This window comes from Cherax quadricarinatus, chromosome 40 (assembly GCF_038502225.1).
Source record: "Cherax quadricarinatus isolate ZL_2023a chromosome 40, ASM3850222v1, whole genome shotgun sequence".
Lineage (NCBI taxonomy): Eukaryota > Metazoa > Arthropoda > Malacostraca > Decapoda > Parastacidae > Cherax > Cherax quadricarinatus.
In genome coordinates, this window is record NC_091331.1 from 4,970,749 (window position 1) to 4,994,643 (window position 23,895).

The 23,895-nt window shown below is 43.2% G+C and overlaps 1 long non-coding RNA gene across 1 annotated transcript in view; it reads left to right on the top strand.

The window, feature by feature from the left end:
• Nucleotides 1–23,895, top strand: part of LOC138853792 (uncharacterized) — a 77,776-nt gene that overhangs the window by 32,279 nt on the left and 21,602 nt on the right. The window lies entirely within an intron of this gene.

Here is a 23,895-nt window from a genome sequence, read left to right on the forward strand (position 1 = left end):
AAAAAATCCTAAGTCTTTAAAACACCTTATTTTCAGTATACAAGTGAAATTTCTTGAATCATCGCGCTTATGTGGTCGCGGGTCAATATCGTATTAATTGAAAGATAAAATGTATTTGCATCTGGGGGCTTTGGCCCCCCTTAACCCCCTCTACTTTAGCTTGTCGCTTTTCTAAATCATATACACTTCTCCTACCCCCCCTGCAACACTGATAGAAAGTGTTTACACAGTAAAAAGATAAACGTTAAAAGATTTATATAAGCATAATGCAATGTACAGAGGTGACGTGTGTTTGTGCACGCAGACAGCACAGTTATGCAGAGCATTTGGATATCAGAGCAGCAGTCAATAATCACACCATGAAATGCTTTGCTACAGAAGTCGACCCTTTTCAGATTTCCTGTCCATGACGTCATTAGCAGCTATCTTCTATAAATGATACCAAGGAAATGAAATTACGAGGGGACATTACTGGCAGTGGCTCTTGACCCGGGAGCCACATTCAACTGGGTGAGATGGAGTGAATGTGGGAGGAGAGGAGGAGGGAGACAGTGAGGGAGAGAATAGGATAGAAAGGGGAAGTATATCATAAGTATACTGCATAGTTAGGAATCTATTTCCTCCCCATCAAAATATTTACAAGTACTTATGTGGTTATGCCCGATCCTCACCTTGCCTCACCTCTCCTCACCTCGCCTCACCTCACCTCGCCTCACCTCGCCTCACCTCCCCTCACCTCGCCTCACCTCGCCTCACCTCAGGGTATAACCAAGATGTCTCTGGAGAAATACGATTCGCTTAACACAGTTTTACTTCTCGATCGTTTTGATTAAGTATTGGTAAAGGAATATGATGACATGTCTGCTCATGTCACCTCTTCTCTATTGTAATTAATCGGTGAGAGTGCATAACCCAAAGACACTTGCCCCTAGTGTGTTAGCAAGTCACTTGTTTTGAAAATGAAAAAGCCAGAGTCATCTGTCCTGTGAGTGTGTCAACCAGACACGCTTGTCCTGTGAGTGTGTCAGCCACATACGCTTGTCCTGTGAGTGTGTCAGCCAGACACGCTTGTCCTGTGAGTGTGTCAGCCAGACACGCTTGTCCTGTGAGTGTGTCAGCCAGACACGCTTGTCCTGTGAGTGTATCAGCCAGACACGCTTGTCCTGCGAGTGTGTCAGCCAGACACGCTTGTCCTGCGAGTGTGTCAGCCAGACACGCTTGTCCTGCGAGTGTGTCAGCCAGACACGCTTGTCCTGTGAGTGTATCAGCCAGACACGCTTGTCCTGCGAGTGTGTCAGCCAGACACGCTTGTCCTGCGAGTGTGTCAGCCAGACACGCTTGTCCTGGGAGTGTATCAGCCAGACACGCTTGTCCTGGGAGTGTGTCAGCCAGACACGCTTGTCCTGTGAGTGTATCAGCCAGACACGCTTGTCCTGAGAGTGTATCAGCCAGACACGCTTGTCCTGAGAGTGTATCAGCCAGACACGCTTGTCCTGGGAGTGTATCAGCCAGACACGCTTGTCCTGTGAGTGTGTCAGCCAGACACGCTTGTCCTGTGAGTGTGTCAGCCACATACGCTTGTCCTGTGAGTGTGTCAGCCACATACGCTTGTCCTGTGTGTCAGCCAGACACACTTGTCCTGTGAGTGTGTCAATTTTATTCATATGATTAATTATTCATCACGGGAAAAGTGCACAATTTCTCTGGCAATTGCTATGCATGGCGCGTTGATGACACTAATTATGAAAGATTGAGGTTCTCTTGATGGGAATATATCGCATATTTGATAACATCATGGCCGTGTCTGTATTTATGTCCGAGTTAATAGATACATGTATATATCTGTATCCTTGTATCTGTGTTTATATTCGTGAAACGTGAAGCACTTTTCGTCTATTTTGACTTCACATTAAATCAGTTCTATCTGTTTGAGTGTCCCCTGGTCTAGGACCGAGCCAAGGGGGCGGTGACCCCCTGAAACAGTCTACATGCGACACATCCATTATTTAGCGCTGTCTTCCCCAGCCCTGAATGCCAGTACCTCCCCTTCTCTTCCCTACCATCCCCTTCCCTCCCCTACCCTCCCCTCCCCTTCACTCCCTCTTACAAACCTGTAGTGACCCGCCCTCTTCCGGCGGGACGGGAAATACATCAGCAGAGCTGTCACCAAGGCTCTCACACACACACACACACACACACACACACACACACACACACACACACACACACACACACACACACACACACTCACTCACTCACTCATTCACTCACTCACTCACACTCACACTCACTCACTCACACTCACTCACTCTGCATAAGTGATACACGTTCAGATTTCTACGTTTCCTATTTTTTTTTCTTCGTCCGTCTCATTGGCAGACGTTAGTCAGTGGACTGACCTCGACTACACAAGGATCGTAGAAGTTGCCACCAATCAGTCCCGTGGCTTGGTAGGCATCGCTCTCGCTTCACACACAGTCTGTCCGTGGTTCGATCCCTGGTATCTATTGTCCCGTTCACCTAGCAAATTACCTGGGTGTTAGTCGACTGGTGTGGGTCGCATCCTGGAGGAACATATCAAGGACTCCAATGGAATTAAGAAAGTTCTTGATGACATGCTGCTTTTCTTGGGTTATCCTGGGTGGCTAACCCTCCGGGGTTAAAAATCCGAACAAAATCTCATCTGGAAATAAATGGTATAAAATACCGACACAATGGCAATATAAACACAAATGCAGTATAATGTGATCCTTTATTGACTACGTTTCGCCCACACAGTGGGCTTTTTCAAGTCACAAACAGAACTACCTGGGGTGGAAGGAAAGCGAGTATTTATAGTCCGGCTGAGGTCAGGTGAAGAATGCTGCATCTGATGACGTACCGAGTTGGGTTGTAGAGTCTAAAAACTTGGGTAGCTTGGAAAGGAGACTGGACAAGTTTGTGAGCAGACCTTCTACAGTGTTCTTATGTGGGATAGCGATGAAGAAGTTTCTTGGCAAGTGGTTCAGCTATGTTATAGAAGCCACTATTCTGGTTGAAGTTGTCGGATATAGAAATAAGTGATGATTCCAGGATTCTTCGGTATTGGGTGTTGTCTTCTGTGGCGATAAGTCTTGAGTTTCTGTAGTTTATCAAGTGGTTGTGTGAATTACGGTGTTGTACGCATGCATTCCTTGTGTCGTCAGACCTGCTTGCGTATTGGTGTTCTGAAATACGTGTTTGGAGGTCCCTTGATGTTTCGCCCACGTATAACTTGTTGCAGTCATTACAAGGGATTATGTATACCCCTGCAGAGGATGGAGGCTTGTCCTGCCTACTACTGGTGATGTCCTTGATGGTCGTGGTTGTGGAGGTAGATACTTGGAATGATGTTTTGGTTGGTGGGTTTTCGATAGACTTTAAAGTCTATCGAAAACCCACCAACCAAAACGATCTTCTCCACTTCTACTCTCACCACGACACCAAAACCAAACGTGGTGTAATTATAGGCTTCTTCCTGCGTGCACTCAGAATCTGCAGCAACGAGTTCCTTGAGGAAGAATGCACTATAATTGAACAGGTATTTTCCAAACTCCACTATCCTCGTCACTTCATCAGAGACTGCAGACGGCGAGCACTAAACATCTTCAACACACCCAGAGAAGACACTGCCGAGAAGAGATACATAGTCCTTCCCACCAACTCCATTGCCAAACATGTTTCCAACATCTTTGCCAAAACATCATTCCAAGTATCTACCTCCACAACCACGACCATCAAGGACATCACCAGTAGTAGGCAGGACAAGCCTCCATCCTCTGCAGGGGTATACATAATCCCTTGTAATGACTGCAACAAGTTATACGTGGGCGAAACATCAAGGGACCTCCAAACACGTATTTCAGAACACCAATACGCAAGCAGGTCTGACGACACAAGGAATGCATGCGTACAACACCGTAATTCACACAACCACTTGATAAACTACAGAAACTCAAGACTTATCGCCACAGAAGACAACACCCAATACCGAAGAATCCTGGAATCATCACTTATTTCTATATCCGACAACTTCAACCAGAATAGTGGCTTCTATAACATAGCTGAACCACTTGCCAAGAAACTTCTTCATCGCTATCCCACATAAGAACACTGTAGAAGGTCTGCTCACAAACTTGTCCAGTCTCCTTTCCAAGCTACCCAAGTTTTTAGACTCTACAACCCAACTCGGTACGTCATCAGATGCAGCATTCTTCACCTGACCTCAGCCGGACTATAAATACTCGCTTTCCTTCCACCCCAGGTAGTTCTGTTTGTGACTTGAAAAAGCCCACTGTGTGGGCGAAACGTAGTCAATAAAGGATCACATTATACTGCATTTGTGTTTATATTGCCAAAATCTCATCTAATTTCGTACTACACTTTCAGTGTAGATACTGAAAAACACGCACCTATCACTCACACTCTCTCTCGCTCTTACACTCAATGTCCCATTCCCTCTCACATTCTCTCACTCACTTACGTTCACGCATTTTCACTTAAATGCCAACATTTACCAACATCCACTAATATATACTAACTTCTATCAACATTATAGATGTTGGTAGATGTAAAAGTCATTGTGAGGAATCTGTCGTTCCCTCTTGACAGCTAGGAGCTTTGTTGGTAATCTCCTTTATACATGGAATGCTTTGAAAAGTCATGGTCCCTTAACACTTATTGAGGCCTATTTGTGTACTCATTCCTTCCTTGATTTTCGTCTGAATTATTTTACACCAGCTTCCAGGCCTCTGGTGTTCATAAGCAGTAATTTAGGTGTGCAGATCTGGAACCAGTCCTTCCAGTATCTTTCAGGTGTAGATTATGATGCATCTTTCTCGCCTACGTTCTAAGGTGTACAGTTCCAGGAACTTCAGGCGCTCCTAGTAATTTGGGAGTTTGACGTATGCACCACAACCTGGCTGATCAAGAACTGTTTCCTGTTCACCACCCAATCGAGGATACTTCAATCCTTAAATTAAGTATTTAGTCCTTAAATTACGGATGAAAGTAAACTCTAGGTAAATATACACTGATATATATATATATATATATATATATATAGGTAGTAGGTTGGTAGACAGCAACCACCCAGGGAAGTACTACCGTCCTGCCAGATGACTGTGAAACAAAAACCTGTAACTGTTTTGCATGATGGTAGGATTGCTGGTTTTCTTTTTCTGTCTCATAAACACGCTAAGATAACAGGGATATCTTGCTACTCCTACTTACACTTTGGTCACACTTCACAGACACGCACATGCATATATATATATACATACATCTAGGTTTTTCTCCTTTTTCTAAATAGCTCTTGTTCTTTTTTATTTCTTCTATTGTCCATGGGGAAGTGGAAAAGAATCTTTCCTCCGTAAGCCATGCGTGTCGTATGAGGCGACTAAAATGCCGGGAGCAATGGGCTAGTAACCCCTTCTCCTGTATACAATTACTAAAAAAGAGAAGAAGAAAAACTTTATAAAACTGGGTTGCTTAAATGTGCGTGGATGTAGTGCGGATGACAAGAAACAGATGATTGCTGATGTTATGAATGAAAAGAAGTTGGATGTCCTGGCCCTAAGCGAAACAAAGCTGAAGGGGGTAGGAGAGTTTCAGTGGGGGGAAATAAATGGGATTAAATCTGGAGTATCTGAGAGAGTTAGAGCAAAGGAAGGGGTAGCAGTAATGTTAAATGATCAGTTATGGAAGGAGAAAAGAGAATATGAATGTGTAAATTCAAGAATTATGTGGATTAAAGTAAAGGTTGGATGCGAGAAGTGGGTCATAATAAGCGTGTATGCACCTGGAGAAGAGAGGAATGCAGAGGAGAGAGAGAGATTTTGGGAGATGTTAAGTGAATGTATAGGAGCCTTTGAACCAAGTGAGAGAGTAATTGTGGTAGGGGACTTGAATGCTAAAGTAGGAGAAACTTTTAGAGAGGGTGTGGTAGGTAAGTTTGGGGTGCCAGGTGTAAATGATAATGGGAGCCCTTTGATTGAACTTTGTATAGAAAGGGGTTTAGTTATAGGTAATACATATTTTAAGAAAAAGAGGATAAATAAGTATACACGATATGATGTAGGGCGAAATGACAGTAGTTTGTTGGATTATGTATTGGTAGATAAAAGACTGTTGAGTAGACTTCAGGATGTACATGTTTATAGAGGGGCCACAGATATATCAGATCACTTTCTAGTTGTAGCTACACTGAGAGTAAAAGGTAGATGGGATACAAGGAGAATAGAAGCATCAGGGAAGAGAGAGGTGAAGGTTTATAAACTAAAAGAGGAGGCAGTTAGGGTAAGATATAAACAGCTATTGGAGGATAGATGGGCTAATGAGAGCATAGGCAATGGGGTCGAAGAGGTATGGGGTAGGTTTAAAAATGTAGTGTTAGAGTGTTCAGCAGAAGTTTGTGGTTACAGGAAAGTAGGTGCAGGAGGGAAGAGGAGCGATTGGTGGAATGATGATGTAAAGAGAGTAGTAAGGGAGAAAAAGTTAGCATATGAGAAGTTTTTACAAAGTAGAAGTGATGCAAGGAGGGAAGAGTATATGGAGAAAAAGAGAGAAGTTAAGAGAGTGGTGAAGCAATGTAAAAAGAGAGCAAATGAGAGAGTGGGTGAGATGTTATCAACAAATTTTGTTGAAAATAAGAAAAAGTTTTGGAATGAGATTAACAAGTTAAGAAAGCCTAGAGAACAAATGGATTTGTCAGTTAAAAATAGGAGAGGAGAGTTATTAAATGGAGAGTTAGAGGTATTGGGAAGATGGAGGGAATATTTTGAGGAATTGTTAAATGTTGATGAAGATAGGGAAGCTGTGATTTCGTGTATAGGGCAAGGAGGAATAACATCTTGTAGGAGTGAGGAAGAGCCAGTTGTGAGTGTGGGGGAAGTTCGTGAGGCAGTAGGTAAAATGAAAGGGGGTAAGGCAGCCGGGATTGATGGGATAAAGATAGAAATGTTAAAAGCAGGTGGGGATATAGTTTTGGAGTGGTTGGTGCAATTATTTAATAAATGTATGGAAGAGGGTAAGGTACCTAGGGATTGGCAGAGAGCATGCATAGTTCCTTTGTATAAAGGCAAAGGGGACAAAAGAGAGTGCAAAAATTATAGGGGGATAAGTCTGTTGAGTGTACCTGGTAAAGTGTATGGTAGAGTTATAATTGAAAGAATTAAGAGTAAGACGGAGAATAGGATAGCAGATGAACAAGGAGGCTTTAGGAAAGGTAGGGGGTGTGTGGACCAGGTGTTTACAGTGAAACATATAAGTGAACAGTATTTAGATAAGGCTAAAGAGGTCTTTGTGGCATTTATGGATTTGGAAAAGGCGTATGACAGGGTGGATAGGGGGGCAATGTGGCAGATGTTGCAAGTGTATGGTGTAGGAGGTAGGTTACTGAAAGCAGTGAAGAGTTTTTACGAGGATAGTGAGGCTCAAGTTAGAGTATGTAGGAAAGAGGGAAATTATTTCCCAGTAAAAGTAGGCCTTAGACAAGGATGTGTGATGTCACCGTGGTTGTTTAATATATTTATAGATGGGGTTGTAAGAGAAGTAAATGCGAGGGTCTTGGCAAGAGGCATGGAGTTAAAAGATAAAGAATCACACACAAAGTGGGAGTTGTCACAGCTGCTCTTTGCTGATGACACTGTGCTTTTGGGAGATTCTGAAGAGAAGTTGCAGAGATTGGTGGATGAATTTGGTAGGGTGTGCAAAAGAAGAAAATTAAAGGTGAATACAGGAAAGAGTAAGGTTATGAGGATAACAAAAAGATTAGGTGATGAAAGATTGAATATCAGATTGGAGGGAGAGAGTATGGAGGAGGTGAACGTATTCAGATATTTGGGAGTGGACGTGTCAGCGGATGGGTCTATGAAAGATGAGGTGAATCATAGAATTGATGAGGGAAAAAGAGTGAGTGGTGCACTTAGGAGTCTGTGGAGACAAAGAACTTTGTCCTTGGAGGCAAAGAGGGGAATGTATGAGAGTATAGTTTTACCAACGCTCTTATATGGGTGTGAAGCGTGGGTGATGAATGTTGCAGCGAGGAGAAGGCTGGAGGCAGTGGAGATGTCGTGTCTGAGGGCAATGTGTGGTGTGAATATAATGCAGAGAATTCGTAGTTTGGAAGTTAGGAGGAGGTGCGGGATTACCAAAACTGTTGTCCAGAGGGCTGAGGAAGGGTTGTTGAGGTGGTTCGGACATGTAGAGAGAATGGAGCGAAACAGAATGACTTCAAGAGTGTATCAGTCTGTAGTGGAAGGAAGGCGGGGTAGGGGTCGGCCTAGGAAGGGTTGGAGGGAGGGGGTAAAGGAGGTTTTGTGTGCGAGGGGCTTGGACTTCCAGCAGGCATGCGTGAGCGTGTTTGATAGGAGTGAATGGAGACAAATGGTTTTTAATACTTGACGTGCTGTTGGAGTGTGAGCAAAGTAACATTTATGAAGGGATTCAGGGAAACCGGCAGGCCGGACTTGAGTCCTGGAGATGGGAAGTACAGTGCCTGCACTCTGAAGGAGGGGTGTTAATGTTGCAGTTTAAAAACTGTAGTGTAAAGCACCCTTCTGGCAAGACAGTGATGGAGTGAATGATGGTGAAAGTTTTTCTTTTTCGGGCCACCCTGCCTTGGTGGGAATCGGCCAGTGTGATAATAGATAGAAATAGATATATATATATATATATATATATATATATATATATATATATATATATATATATATATATATATATATATATATATATATATATATATATATATATATATATATATATATATATATACACACACACACACATCTCTCTGTTTATATTCTTCCTGGGAGTGAGAGATGTTCTAATCGTCCTTGGGAGAGCGAGAAACGTCTCTCTTGTTTCTACTACTACTACTCTGATGTAACATTCATCACGCCAGAACGCACGAAGCCAACACCATCCTACGGTACAGCTGGCGTGTTCGGGTGGTCACACTCGCGGCTCTGGTCAGGAAGATTCCGTCTCCGGAAGGAGGTTGGAGCCTTCAACGTTTCGCACAGCTACAGTAACAGCCGTGACCCGATACTGCTTCACGATGACCCGGGACGTCAAGTGCGAGTTACTTGTGAAATCCTGAAGCCACGGAATTGGGATTTTTGTCCGTCATAACTAGAGAAGACTCACACGTAGCCACCAGACTGGAAGGATGTTACGTAACTCCCCGAGATTATTATCCACCCCAGCTTAACCCCTTAAGAGAGGTTCATCACTTTTATCACGAGGGAGCGCTAAACCCGTAGGGATTATACAGTGACTGTGTTTGTGGGTGGGAGGATGGAAGGCATTCAGGCTCAATTCAGGGAACTGGAGCATAGATCCAATTCCTTAGATCAAGAGCCCCTCACCAGCGTCAAGGAACCTCCCTTGAGAGGTGAATGCCTTCCAGTAATAACATCCCCCCCTCCTTCCAGGGCGCTGCATGACCCCTACGAGTTTAGCACTCCTCCCATGACTGCTAATAATAATCTACCCTAGTGTCAGTAGTAAGTCTGGTGGAACCCAGGATCAATAAATTAATAAAACACATGTGCAACACCTGGGTATTATTATTGATGAATAAGACATCTACAATACCTGGGTATCTTCATTGATGAATAAGACATGTACAGTACCTGGGTATCGTTATTAATGAACAAGACACATGTGCAACACCAGTGTATCTCTACGTGCCTGCTACCTGGAGTCTGCCTCCGCGGCCCAGCCCACGACCAGGCCTCCCGGTGGATCAGGGCCTGATCAATCAGGCTGTTACTGCTGGTCGCACTTAGTCCAACGTACGAACCACAGCCCGGCTGATCCGGCACCGACTTTAAATATCTGTCCAGCTCCCTCCTGAAGGCAGCCAGGGGTCTATTGGTAATTCCCCTTAAGCATGGTGGGAGGCTGTTGAACAGTCTTGGGCCCCGGACACTTATGGTGTTGTCTCTTAGTGTACCACTGGCGCCCCTACTTTTCATTGGTGGTATTTTGCACCGCCTGCCCAGTCTTTTGCTTTCGTAGGGAGTGATTTCTGTGTGCAGATTCGGGACCATTCCTTCTAGGATTTTCCAAGTGTAGATTATGATGTTTCTCGCCTGCGTTAAAGCGAGTACAAGTCAAGTGCTTCTATATTGATTAATGAGACGCAGGTGTAACACTATGGTATCTTTACTGTGTAGACTTTTCACCGACAAGTGACTTTATTAATCTAATCTACAGAATAATACTGGAGACGGTGGAAGACATGTAGTAGTTGGAGGTGACCAGTTCTTTAGCCTTGAAAGGTATCTGACTCAGTAGCCCTGATGACTCTGCACTGGGATGATAAACCCAGTGGTTGCTGAAGACTCTGTCAAGATTCTCAAATGTTGTACATGTCAGTAGTGATGGTGGTGGTGGAGATCAGGGTTAGTAGTGATGGTGGTGGTGGTGGAGATCAGGGTCAGTAGTGACGGTAGTGTCAAAAGCAAGACAAGTACGTCAAGAATACTACCATAACAGGTCCCACAAGGTCATCTGCTACTCGGACCTGGAGAGGAACGACCAGTAATGTCTCACAGACACACGTACGATTAACTCACGGGTATATATATAGAAATGATGGTGGGAGACGTGTTGGTGTGGGTGGAGGGGGGGGGGGAGGCCCTCGAGGGAGGGGTGGACGCGCGTGTCGGGTGGCCGGTGGGGGTTATGGGTGGGGACAAATAAGTAAGTTTATACAGGTACACACATATACAGTTACATAGATTATCATACACAGCAACAGTGTAGAGAACCTGGGATAACCCAGAAAAGTCAGTGACTTATTTCCACTGGGGTCCTTTTATTACCTTATTATTTATACTATAAAGAAGATATATTAGGAATAAGGTAAATTGAGTTATTTATATTTACATGTGTGTGTTAGCTAAAAATATAAAAACTTTCTCGTCACTTTGTCACTACATTCATTAAGCACCTTTTGGCTCTCTTCTTGAACTGGATCATGCTATGGTTTGTAGTCTTTGGCCCCCTAGACTATTCTGTCTGCGGTCTTCTTAGCCCTTCTCCTATCTTTATGACTTTGCACTTGGCGGGGTTGAACTCCAGGAACCATTTGCTGGACCAGGCCTGCACACCATACCCATCCTGTGGGCGGTAGTCAGAAGATAAGAGGTACATAACGGGTCACAAAGTTTTGATAGCTAGACAAGTTACGAAGGTAATGAATCATTTCCATATTTACATATTGAGGAGTTGAGGAAGCAGAGACGATGATGGTAGCAACACAGGCGGCAGAATTCAGTTGGATATTTCAGTATGAGAAGTGTGTGTATGTAACTACCTGTGGTTGCAGGGGTCGATATCTAGCTCCTGGATTCTCCCTCTCAACTTGCTCCTTACCAGAATCACTCCCTCGTAGCCTCGCAGGCTATATCGTACCTACTCTATAGTCTAAACACAAGGTATGTTGCCAGCCTCCAAGTCATTCCAATTCCTGACCACCCAGGGGCTGAAGACTCATTTTTTGACTTCTATATTGCCCTCGTGTAACTGTTTCATGCCTCTCAAACAATTTATCCCTGTCTATCATATCAGTTCCTCTGAGTATTTGGTATGTTTTCATTGTGTCTCCCCCAGGTTCTTCTGTCTTCTAATGTTGTCATGGTCGATTCCATTAGGTTTTCCTCTTAGCTCTGTACTTCACTTTTTTAACGTGCTTTTTCAGATGCGGGTTCCATGTTGGTGCTGCATACTCGCTGATCGGCCTACCGTATGTTGTACAGTATAAAAAGCCTGGATTGACATTTTGTTGAGATTCCTGAAGGTTACTCTTAGAGTTGCCAAACGAACCTCGGCTGCAGAAGTTATTCGCTTGATGTGTACGCACAGTGATATGCTTGGCACTATGCTCACCCCTGGATCTTTCTTTTTGCTCCTCTTAACTCAAACAGCCTGTGCCTATCTGATCTATTAATTTCATCTCACAATTCGGTATGTAGTAATTACATCCTCCTCGTCCTCTCTGACAGGGTCGTTAGATACAGTTCCTTCAGTCTTTCACAGTCCATTCCTCCCAATTCCGGTACTAGCCTGGTTGCAAACCTTTGGACCTTTTTGAGTTTACGTGCTTGACCGGGTTAGGACTCTGTTAGAGCCTCGTGTTCAATGACTGGCCAGATTTATTTCTTATATACGGTTCAGAAGGATTCTTTATTTAAGCTCCTTAATGTTATTCTGAAGTTTGCTGATCTTGAATATACCACTGATGTTATTTAGTTTGTATGTTTCTGGCAATATGTTTGCTTTTATATTTCATATTTCGCTGTTTTATATTCCCCGTGCGAATCATACACTCTGTGGCTTCTCTCCACTCATGCTGTACTGTGTTCCATCTATCCTCACGTTCTCCCACTAGCATGGCCTTGCATTTGTTCAGATTGAACTTAAGCAGCCACTTTTTAACCACATATGTTGTCTGTTGAGGTCTCGTTGGAGTTGAACGCTGCACTCCCATGTCTTGATTCTTTTCAGTCCCATCTGGTAGGTCATTTGCATACATTAGTTGTGGAAAATACTGTATATATTTTCCAGAAATTCAGTATTTATATGTAAATAGATGGCCATACTGTATTTAATAATATTTATGTCATAGAAGCCTGCGTCTGCGCAGACGAGACTCTCCATCTTGGTTTTGAATTGGATACAACGTTAGTGTAATGGGAAGGAATTTTCGTGCTCTAGAGGTTAAAATTGGGCTGACACCTCTCAAATAGGAGGCGAAATTGTTGGACATGCATTCCTGCATAACTTGAGATATCAGACGACTGGACAAGACAGCTCCAGGAACCTCAGATAAGCTCTCTAGATTTGTGTATAATTCTGGCCAGTGTTTTCATAAATTTAGTAAGTGAGGTTTTTCTGAGTATGATACAACTTAATATCCAGTCAAATTGGTGAGTATTAAGATATATTTTCCTTCTGTTATGTAATTGTGTATATATATATAACCATTTATTATTTTTAATATACAGTCCACAAATTTATATATTTACCAGTATTCCTGGTGATGTATATTTCATTTAATTAATAGGTCCAGAGCAACTTGTGGATATGACAGTGGTAGGTATCGAAGGGGGACATTTTTTGCGACCTAAGTGTCCCAAATTCCTACTTGTCTATGTAACTCTGATAAATAATAATTATCTTTGTTATCATTTTCTGTTATGTATATAATGAGTTACATTCAGATAAATGCAATTTTCCACATTAGTAGCGGTGCCAGTACTGATCCTTGCGGAACCACACTCGTTGCTCTCGCTCATCCTGATGTCGAATCTCTTTGTTACTCTTTTCCTTTTATTGTTCAGGTGCTCTCAGAATGACAGGGGCACGCCGTGCGCGCGCGCCCATGCACACCTGGGTTAGTCGTGTATATGTAAGGGGGTGATGCGAGTGTGTGTAGGAGGATGATGTGGGTGGGTGTGGGAGGGTGATGTGGGAGCCTGTGTGTGTGAGAGAGAAGATTGTGCTAGTGCCCTTCTTACACTAAGATGTTCTTGGTTCCACAACCTAAGGAGGAACTGTTCTCTTGTCAAACTATATTATATTATATTATATTATCACACCGGCCGATTCCCACCAAGGCAGGGTGGCCCGAAAAAGAAAAACTTTCACCATCATTCACTCCATCACTGTCTTGCCAGAAGGGTGCTTTACACTACAGTTTTTAAACTGCAACATTAACACCCCTCCTTCAGAGTGCAGGCACTGTACTTCCCATCTCCAGGACTCAAGTCCGGCCTGCCGGTTTCCCTGAATCCCTTCATAAATGTTACTTTGCTCACACTCCAACAGCACGTCAAGTATTAAAAACCATTTGTCTCCATTCACTCCTATCAAACACGCTCACGCATGCCTGCTGGAAGTCCAAGCCCCTCGCACACAAAACCTCCTTTACCCCCTCCCTCCAACCCTTCCTAGGCCGACCCCTACCCCGCCTTCCTTCCACTACAGACTGATACACTCTTGAAGTCATTCTGTTTCGCTCCATTCTCTCTACATGTCCGAACCACCTCAACAACCCTTCCTCAGCCCTCTGGACAACAGTTTTGGTAATCCCGCACCTCCTCCTAACTTCCAAACTACGAATTCTCTGCATTATATTCACACCACACATTGCCCTCAGACATGACATCTCCACTGCCTCCAGCCTTCTCCTCGCTGCAACATTCATCACCCACGCTTCACACCCATATAAGAGCGTTGGTAAAACTATACTCTCATACATTCCCCTCTTTGCCTCCAAGGACAAAGTTCTTTGTCTCCACAGACTCCTAAGTGCACCACTCACTCTTTTTCCCTCATCAATTCTATGATTCACCTCATCTTTCATAGACCCATCTGCTGACACGTCCACTCCCAAATATCTGAATACGTTCACCTCCTCCATACTCTCTCCCTCCAATCTGATATTCAATCTTTCATCACCTAATCTTTTTGTTATCCTCATAACCTTACTCTTTCCTGTATTCACCTTTAATTTTCTTCTTTTGCACACCCTACCAAATTCATCCACCAATCTCTGCAACTTCTCTTCAGAATCTCCCAAGAGCACAGTGTCATCAGCAAAGAGCAGCTGTGACAACTCCCACTTTGTGTGTGATTCTTTATCTTTTAACTCCACGCCTCTTGCCAAGACCCTCGCATTTACTTCTCTTACAACCCCATCTATAAATATATTAAACAACCACGGTGACATCACACATCCTTGTCTAAGGCCTACTTTTACTGGGAAAAAATTTCCCTCTTTCCTACATACTCTAACTTGAGCCTCACTATCCTCGTAAAAACTCTTCACTGCTTTCAGTAACCTACCTCCTACACCATACACTTGCAACATCTGCCACATTGCCCCCCTATCCACCCTGTCATACGCCTTTTCCAAATCCATAAATGCCACAAAGACCTCTTTAGCCTTATCTAAATACTGTTCACTTATATGTTTCACTGTAAACACCTGGTCCACACACCCCCTACCTTTCCTAAAGCCTCCTTGTTCATCTGCTATCCTATTCTCCGTCTTACTCTTAATTCTTTCAATTATAACTCTACCATACACTTTACCAGGTACACTCAACAGACTTATCCCCCTATAATTTTTGCACTCTCTTTTATCCCCTTTGCCTTTATACAAAGGAACTATGCATGCTCTCTGCCAATCCCTAGGTACCTTACCTTCTTCCATACATTTATTAAATAATTGCACCAACCACTCCAAAACTATATCCCCACCTGCTTTTAACATTTCTATCTTTATCCCATCAATCCCGGCTGCCTTACCCCCTTTCATTTTACCTACTGCCTCACGAACTTCCCCCACACTCACAACTGGCTCTTCCTCACTCCTACAAGATGTTATTCCTCCTTGCCCTATACACGAAATCACAGCTTCCCTATCTTCATCAACATTTAACAATTCCTCAAAATATTCCTTCCATCTTCCCAATACCTCTAACTCTCCATTTAATAACTCTCCTCTCCTATTTTTAACTGACAAATCCATTTGTTCTCTAGGCTTTCTTAACTTGTTAATCTCACTCCAAAACTTTTTCTTATTTTCAACAAAATTTGTTGATAACATCTCACCCACTCTCTCATTTGCTCTCTTTTTACATTGCTTCACCACTCTCTTAACTTCTCTCTTTTTCTCCATATACTCTTCCCTCCTTGCATCACTTCTACTTTGTAAAAACTTCTCATATGCTAACTTTTTCTCCCTTACTACTCTCTTTACATCATCATTCCACCAATCGCTCCTCTTCCCTCCTGCACCCACTTTCCTGTAACCACAAACTTCTGCTGAACACTCTAACACTACATTTTTAAACCTACCCCATACCTCTTCGACCCCATTGCCTATGCTCTCATTAGCCCATCTATCCTCCAATAGCTGTTTATATCTTACCCTAACTGCCTCCTCTTTTAGTTTATAAACCTTCACCTCTCTCTTCCCTGATGCTTCTATTCTCCTTGTATCCCATCTACCTTTTACTCTCAGTGTAGCTACAACTAGAAAGTGATCTGATATATCTGTGGCCCCTCTATAAACATGTACATCCTGAAGTCTACTCAACAGTCTTTTATCTACCAATACATAATCCAACAAACTACTGTCATTTCGCCCTACATCATATCGTGTATACTTATTTATCCTCTTTTTCTTAAAATATGTATTACCTATAACTAAACCCCTTTCTATACAAAGTTCAATCAAAGGGCTCCCATTATCATTTACACCTGGCACCCCAAACTTACCTACCACACCCTCTCTAAAAGTTTCTCCTACTTTAGCATTCAAGTCCCCTACCACAATTACTCTCTCACTTGGTTCAAAGGCTCCTATACATTCACTTAACATCTCCCAAAATCTCTCTCTCTCCTCTGCATTCCTCTCTTCTCCAGGTGCATACACGCTTATTATGACCCACTTCTCGCATCCAACCTTTACTTTAATCCACATAATTCTTGAATTTACACATTCATATTCTCTTTTCTCCTTCCATAACTGATCATTTAACATTACTGCTACCCCTTCCTTTGCTCTAACTCTCTCAGATACTCCAGATTTAATCCCATTTATTTCCCCCCACTGAAACTCTCCTACCCCCTTCAGCTTTGTTTCGCTTAGGGCCAGGACATCCAACTTCTTTTCATTCATAACATCAGCAATCATCTGTTTCTTGTCATCCGCACTACATCCACGCACATTTAAGCAACCCAGTTTTATAAAGTTTTTCTTCTTCTCTTTTTTAGTAATTGTATACAGGAGAAGGGGTTACTAGCCCATTGCTCCCGGCATTTTAGTCGCCTCATACGACACGCATGGCTTACGGAGGAAAGATTCTTTTCCACTTCCCCATGGACAATAGAAGAAATAAAAAAGAACAAGAGCTATTTAGAAAAAGGGGAAAAACCTAGATGTATGTATATATATATATGCATGTGCGTGTCTGTGAAGTGTGACCAAAGTGTAAGTAGGAGTAGCAAGATATCCCTGTTATCTTAGCGTGTTTATGAGACAGAAAAAGAAGCCAGCAATCCTACCATCATGCAAAACAGTTACAGGTTTTTGTTTCACAGTCATCTGGCAGGACGGTAGTACTTCCCTGGGTGGTTGCTGTCTACCAACCTACTATATATATATATATATATATATATATATATATATATATATATATATATATATATATATATATATATATATATATATATATATATGTGTGTGTGTGTAAAACTGGCCAATTAGCAAGAACTCATTTAAAATTAAGTCCTTTCTAAAATTTTCTCTTATACGTTTAAAGATATATTTTTTTCATTATTGTCGATGTAAAAATTTATAATTTTGCACCAAAAGGAACTTAGAAAACTTACCTAACCTTATTATAACAAGCGCAATTTATTTTACCCTAACCCAACTAAACATATTTTAGATTTGTTTACAATAATTTATTACTAAACAAACACAGTGAAATATATTTTTTTCGTTAGGTTCAGAATTATTTTGGCGAAATTATTGCATACACAAATTTTCACTTGTCCTATATGGCAAGATGAGCGTTGCTAATTAAGCCAAGATCGCAAGTTCTGCCTATTCGGCACGACATATATATATATATATATATATATATATATATATATATATATATATATATATATATATATATATATATATATATATATCATATCAGTATCAACCTACAGTGTTAATAGGCGAATAAGTAAGTAAGTTTATTCAGGTATACACAAATACAGTTACAAAGATTCTCATATGTGTAGAGAACCTGGGATAACCCAAAAAAGTCAGACAGAGTGACTTATTTCCATTGGGGTCCTTCTTCAGATTTATAAGTTCATATAAAGGATCTTGTATCTTAAGATACATGCTATTTTGTATTTCATTGTGACTCTTCGACCCACAAGAGTCGAGTGGCACCCGGGGACCTATTTACTGCTAAGGTGGGAGAGTAGGTGTATGGAAATTAGTCCACATGCCTCGCCTAAGCAAGTACTCAAACCCAGGTGTGCTTAATGACCTGGTCATCCCGTTGCTCAGTAGTCAGAGCATTCGATCAATTTCACAAGCGAAAGAGTGTGTTAGAATGTGTATGATCTCACTGTGGGGTGGTGGGACTCACTGTGGGGTGGTGGGACTCACTGTGGGGTGGTGGGATTCTCACTGTTGGGTAGTGGGAGTCTCACTGTGGGGTAGTGGGAGCCTCTCTCTGGGTAGTGGGAGTCTCACTGTGGGGTGGTGGGAGTCTCACTGTGGGGTAGTGGGAATCTCACTGTGGGGTAGTGGGAGTCTCACTGTGGGGTAGTGGGAGTCTCACTGTGGGGTAGTGGGAGTCTCACTGTGGGGTGGTGGGAGTCTCACTGTGGGGTGGTGGGAGTCTCACTGTGGGGTGGTGGGAGTCTCACTGTGGGGTGGTGGGAGTCTCACTGTGGGGTGGTGGGAGTCTCACTGTGGGGTGGTGGGAGTCTCACTGTGGGGTGGTGGGAGTCTCACTGTGGGGTGGTGGGAGTCTCACTGTGGGGTGGTGGGAGTCTCACTGTGGGGTGGTGGGAGTCTCACTGTGGGGTGGTGGGAGTCTCACTGTGGGGTAGTGGGAGTCACACTGTGGGGTAGTGGGAGTCTCACTGTGGGGTAGTGGGAGTCTCACCCTGGGTGGTGGGAGTCTCACCCTGGGTGGTGGGAGTCTCACCCTGGGTGGTGGGAGTCTCTCTCTAGGTAGTGGGAGTCTCCTCTCTTATGCTTCTGCCTTTTAATCACAGGAGCACTCTAAAAGCAACAGGTAACCACCACCATTCTTTGCGTCTTCAATGAACTTGATCCCTGAGTCAGTATAAGAGAGTTGTTAACTACACAGCCCACATTCATAACACCAGCATCGTTGCTTCATTCAGCATAACTTCCCTGATTTATGAACTCATAAGAATGCCTCCACCACCAGCAGTTCTTGTCAACAATACCTCTTTCACTGGTGACCTAAGAATTTCTCCCTAGCAAAACAATTATCTTTGAATAACTGGTGATTCAATTTCCCATCTCTTGTCTAGCGAGGTGAATATCCCTTCCTTGTCCCTTCTCTCTTATGGAATAAAGGCGGTTTCGCTGACCCAAAAGTAACAGACTAACTCTTCCACCTCAAGCAGCTGAACTAGAAGTGACCTATGGATGTGAACGAAGTAAATGATGGTGAAGGCGAAGTCGTACGTTTTAGAAGTAAGGGAGCTTTGAAAAAAGAAAGAGGATTTCAAAGGAGGCTTGCTGCAAGAAACAACGAGAGCAACAACAACCATCGCAGAACGGTTAGGCTTGATTTCCCTGCTAACACTGAGTTTGAGGTCAAGTTTAGATGGTTTTACGAAGCTTCAGTAGACAACCCAGAGGAAAACCTTCGGATTCGCTTTCGTCATGACGAGGATAATTACGTTTTTGTTACTAACGACCCAACATTCATAGAAAAACTTTTTACTCATAAATATGCTAACATCCAACTCCAAGCTGCCCCACCAAGATCACCTAAAGTGCTTATTGTTATCCACAATGTCAATAAGTACATGGATCCTAAATTCCTGTTGTCAAATCAAGTTGCAAACCCTCGTCGACTTCCAAATGATCTGATATTGGCTGAGTGGATTGGCCAAGGGACTCCATCATCATATATCTACTCTTGTGCAGCGCTTAACAGAGTTACAAAATAGCTTTGTACAAACCACCTCACCGTAGATGCTACAAGTGTCAGCGCTGGGGTCACATTGCTTGGAAATGCCCATCTAAGTCACACTGGTGTGCAGTGTGTGCCAAGGCCCATCCTTCTCACCAGTGCTATGATATGATCAAGAAACACCAGACCGTTGCATTACAATGTATCAATTGTGATACTCCAGGAGTCACAGCTGCTCATGCTGACTGCAGAGCGAAAGCTGCTCACATCGCCAGCCGCAGGGCTCCCGCCTCACCCATCACCCCCCATGATGAGGCAGTAGGCCTACCAGATACTTCATGTCTGAATACTGACCCATGCCTGATTTCAGACAATATGGTTGAGCGAGTCACTCTGGGAGTACATCAACAGAGCACGATCACGTCTGCTATCAACACTAGTAATGCTGCTGGTGTTGACACCATCTGTCTGGCTGAGTCAGCTGTCAGTCAGCCACCTGGCTCAGCTGACCGGGACTTCATACCTCCAGATGAAGCTAGTCTTGCTGGGTGGTACACAACATGCAGCTGCGCATAACAGTACTGGAGAAGCAACAATGGTGTTTGAAACAACAACTTGAGCACCACGAGGAAAAACTTACAGAGGTTGCAAATGAGTACATCAACCCACAGATTGTCAGCCATTATGAAAATGAGTGTGGTGATGATGAACAAACTGATGATTGCAGTGGTGTTAATAATTACAAAAACGATGAATCTGATAGTGGTGTTTACAATCACAGTGAAGATGATAAGGGCAGTGAAGACCATCATGATAGTCAACCTGATGAGTGTAATGTATTGATAGATACTGAGTGTGGAGATGACCTGGTTGTTGATAATGGTGTATGTATCACTGGTCATAATGATGAGGGAAGTGATACATGTGATGATAGTGATGAGTGTAATAAAAGCGGAGAGGTGAGTGCGAGGGATAGTGTCACCTTCCATACATTCACAGACAAAGAGCGCTGTGCCCTCTGTATACAAAGACTCCCAAGAGGTCTCACTAATGGAAGTGCACTTAGGAGACTCATGGATAAGGATAATACTGATGATATTGATATTGATTATGTCTGTTTGTTATTTAGTAAGTTTTTTTTCATTTTGCTGAGAAATTGAATACTATCCCTGGACTTTTATAATGGAACCAAACTCGTATAAACTATCCATTTTAAGTTGGAATATTGCGTCACTTAGAAAAAGATTTTCTGACCTGCATCATAAAGTAACCACTGAATCCATTGATATTGTGTGTCTACAAGAGTGCAGAGTCCCTGAAAAATCCCAACCCCCTAAATTGCCATCATTTGGAGTTTACCTGGAGAGAGTTCCGGGGGTAAACGCCCCCGCGGCCCGGTCTGTGACCAGGCCTCCTGGTGGATCAGAGCCTGATCAACCAGGCTGTTGCTGCTGGCTGCACGCAAACCAACGTACGAGCCACAGCCCGGCTGTCAGGAACCGACTTTAGGTGCTTGTCCAGTGCCAGCTTGAAGACTGCCAGGGGTCTGTTGGTAATCCCCCTTATGTATGCTGGGAGGCAGTTGAACAGTCTCGGGCCCCTGACACTTATTGTATGGTCTCTTAACGTGCTAGTGACACCCCTGCTTTTCATTGGGGGGATGTTGCATCGTCTGCCAAGTCTTTTCCAGGTGTATATGATCATGTATCTCTTCCGCCTGCGTTCCAGGGAATACAGTTTTAGGAACCTCAAGCGCTCCCAGTAATTGAGGTGTTTTATCTCCGTTATGCGCGCCGTGAAGGTTCTCTGTACATTTTCTAGGTCAGCAATTTCACCTGCCTTGAAAGGTGCTGTTAGTGTGCAGCAATATTCCAGCCTAGATAGAACAAGTGACCTGAAGAGTGTCATCATGGGCTTGGCCTCCCTAGTTTTGAAGGTTCTCATTATCCATCCTGTCATTTTTCTAGCAGATGCGATTGATACAATGTTATGGTCCTTGAAGGTGAGATCCTCCGACATGATCACTCCCAGGTCTTTGACGTTGGTGTTTCGCTCTATTTTGTGGCCAGAATTTGTTTTGTACTCTGATGAAGATTTAATTTCCTCGTGTTTACCATATCTGAGTAATTGAAATTTCTCATCGTTGAACTTCATATTGTTTTCTGCAGCCCACTGAAAGATTTGGTTGATGTCCGCCTGGATCCTTGCAGTGTCTGCAATGGAAGACACTGTCATGCAGATTCGGGTGTCATCTGCAAAGGAAGACACGGTGCTGTGGCTGACATCCTTGTCTATGTCGGATATGAGGATGAGGAACAAGATGGGAGCGAGTACTGTGCCTTGTGGAACAGAGCTTTTCACCGTAGCTGCCTCGGACTTTACTCTGTTGACGACTACTCTCTGTGTTCTGTTAGTGAGGAAATTATAGATCCATCGACCGACTTTTCCTGTTATTCCTTTAGCACGCATTTTGTGCGCTATTACGCCATGGTCACACTTGTCGAAGGCTTTTGCAAAGTCTGTATATATTACATCTGCATTCTTTTTGTCTTCTAGTGCATTTAGGACCTTGTCGTAGTGATCCAATAGTTGAGACAGACAGGAGCAACCTGTTCTAAACCCATGTTGCCCTGGGTTGTGTAACTGATGGGTTTCTAGATGGGTGGTGATCTTGCTTCTTAGGACCCTTTCAAAGATTTTTATGATATGGGATGTTAGTGCTATCGGTCTGTAGTTCTTTGCTGTTGCTTTACTGCCCCCTTTGTGGAGTGGGGCTATGTCTGCTGTTTTTAGTAACTGTGGGACGACCCCCGTGTCCATGCTCCCTCTCCATAGGATGGATAAGGCAGTTCTTGATAAACACGGAGTTCCATGAGTCTGGCCCTGGGGCAGAGTGCATGGGCATGTCATTTATCGCCTGTTCGAAGTCATTTGGCGTCAGGATAACATCGGATAGGCTTGTGTTAACCAAATTTTGTGGTTCTCTCATAAAAAATTCATTTTGATCTTCGACTCTGTCTGGTTAGCGGCTTCCTAAAAACTGAGTCATATTGGGACTTGAGTAGCTCACTCATTTCCTTGCTGTCATCTGTGTAGGACCCATCTTGTTTAAGTAGGGGCCCAATACTGGACGTTGTTCTCGACTTTGATTTGGCATAGGAGAAGAAATACTTTGGGTTTCTTTCGATTTCATTTATGGCTTTTAGTTCTTCCCGCGATTCCTGACTCCTATAAGATTCCTTTAGCTTAAGTTCGATGCTTGCTATTTTTCTGACAAGTGTCTCCCTACGCATTTCAGATATATTGACCTCTTTTAGCCGCTCTGTTATTCTTTTCCGTCGCCTGTAAAGGGAGCGCCTGTCTCTTTCTATTTTACATCTACTCCTCCTTTTTCTTAGAGGAATAAGCCTTGTGCATACATCGAGTGCCACCAAGTTAATCAGTTCTAGGCATAAGTTGGGGTCTGTGTTGCTTAGTATATCTTCCCAGCTTATATCGGTTAGGACTTGGTTTACTTGGTCCCACTTTATGTTTTTGTTATTGAAGTTGAATTTGGTGAATGCTCCCTCGTGACTAGTCTCATTATGTCGGTCTGGGGCTCCACGCATACATGTCTGAACCTCAATTATGTTGTGATCTGAGTATATTGTTTTTGATATGGTGACATTTCTTATCAGATCATCATTGTTAGTGAAGATGAGGTCTAGTGTATTCTCCAGTCTAGTAGGCTCTATTATTTGCTGGTTTAAATTGAATTTTGTGCAGAGATTTAAAAGCTCGTGTGAGTGTGAGTTTTCATCAGAGCTGCCTCCTGGTGTTATTACTGCAACAATATTATTGGCTATATTCCTCCATTTTAGGTGCCTTAAGTTGAAATCCCCCAGGAGCAAGATGTTGGGTGCAGGAGCTGGAAGATTTTCCAGACAGTGGTCAATTTTTAACAGCTGTTCCTGGAATTGCTGGGATGTTGCATCCGGAGGCTTGTAGACTACCACAATGACTAGGTTTTGGTTCTCGACCTTTACTGCTAAAACTTCCACTACGTCATTTGAGGCATTAAGCAGTTCTGTGCAAACAAGTGACTCTGCAATGTACTTAGCCAAAAAGATTTTCTGTTCACTCTGTCACATCTGTACAGGTTGTAACCTGGGATCCATATTTC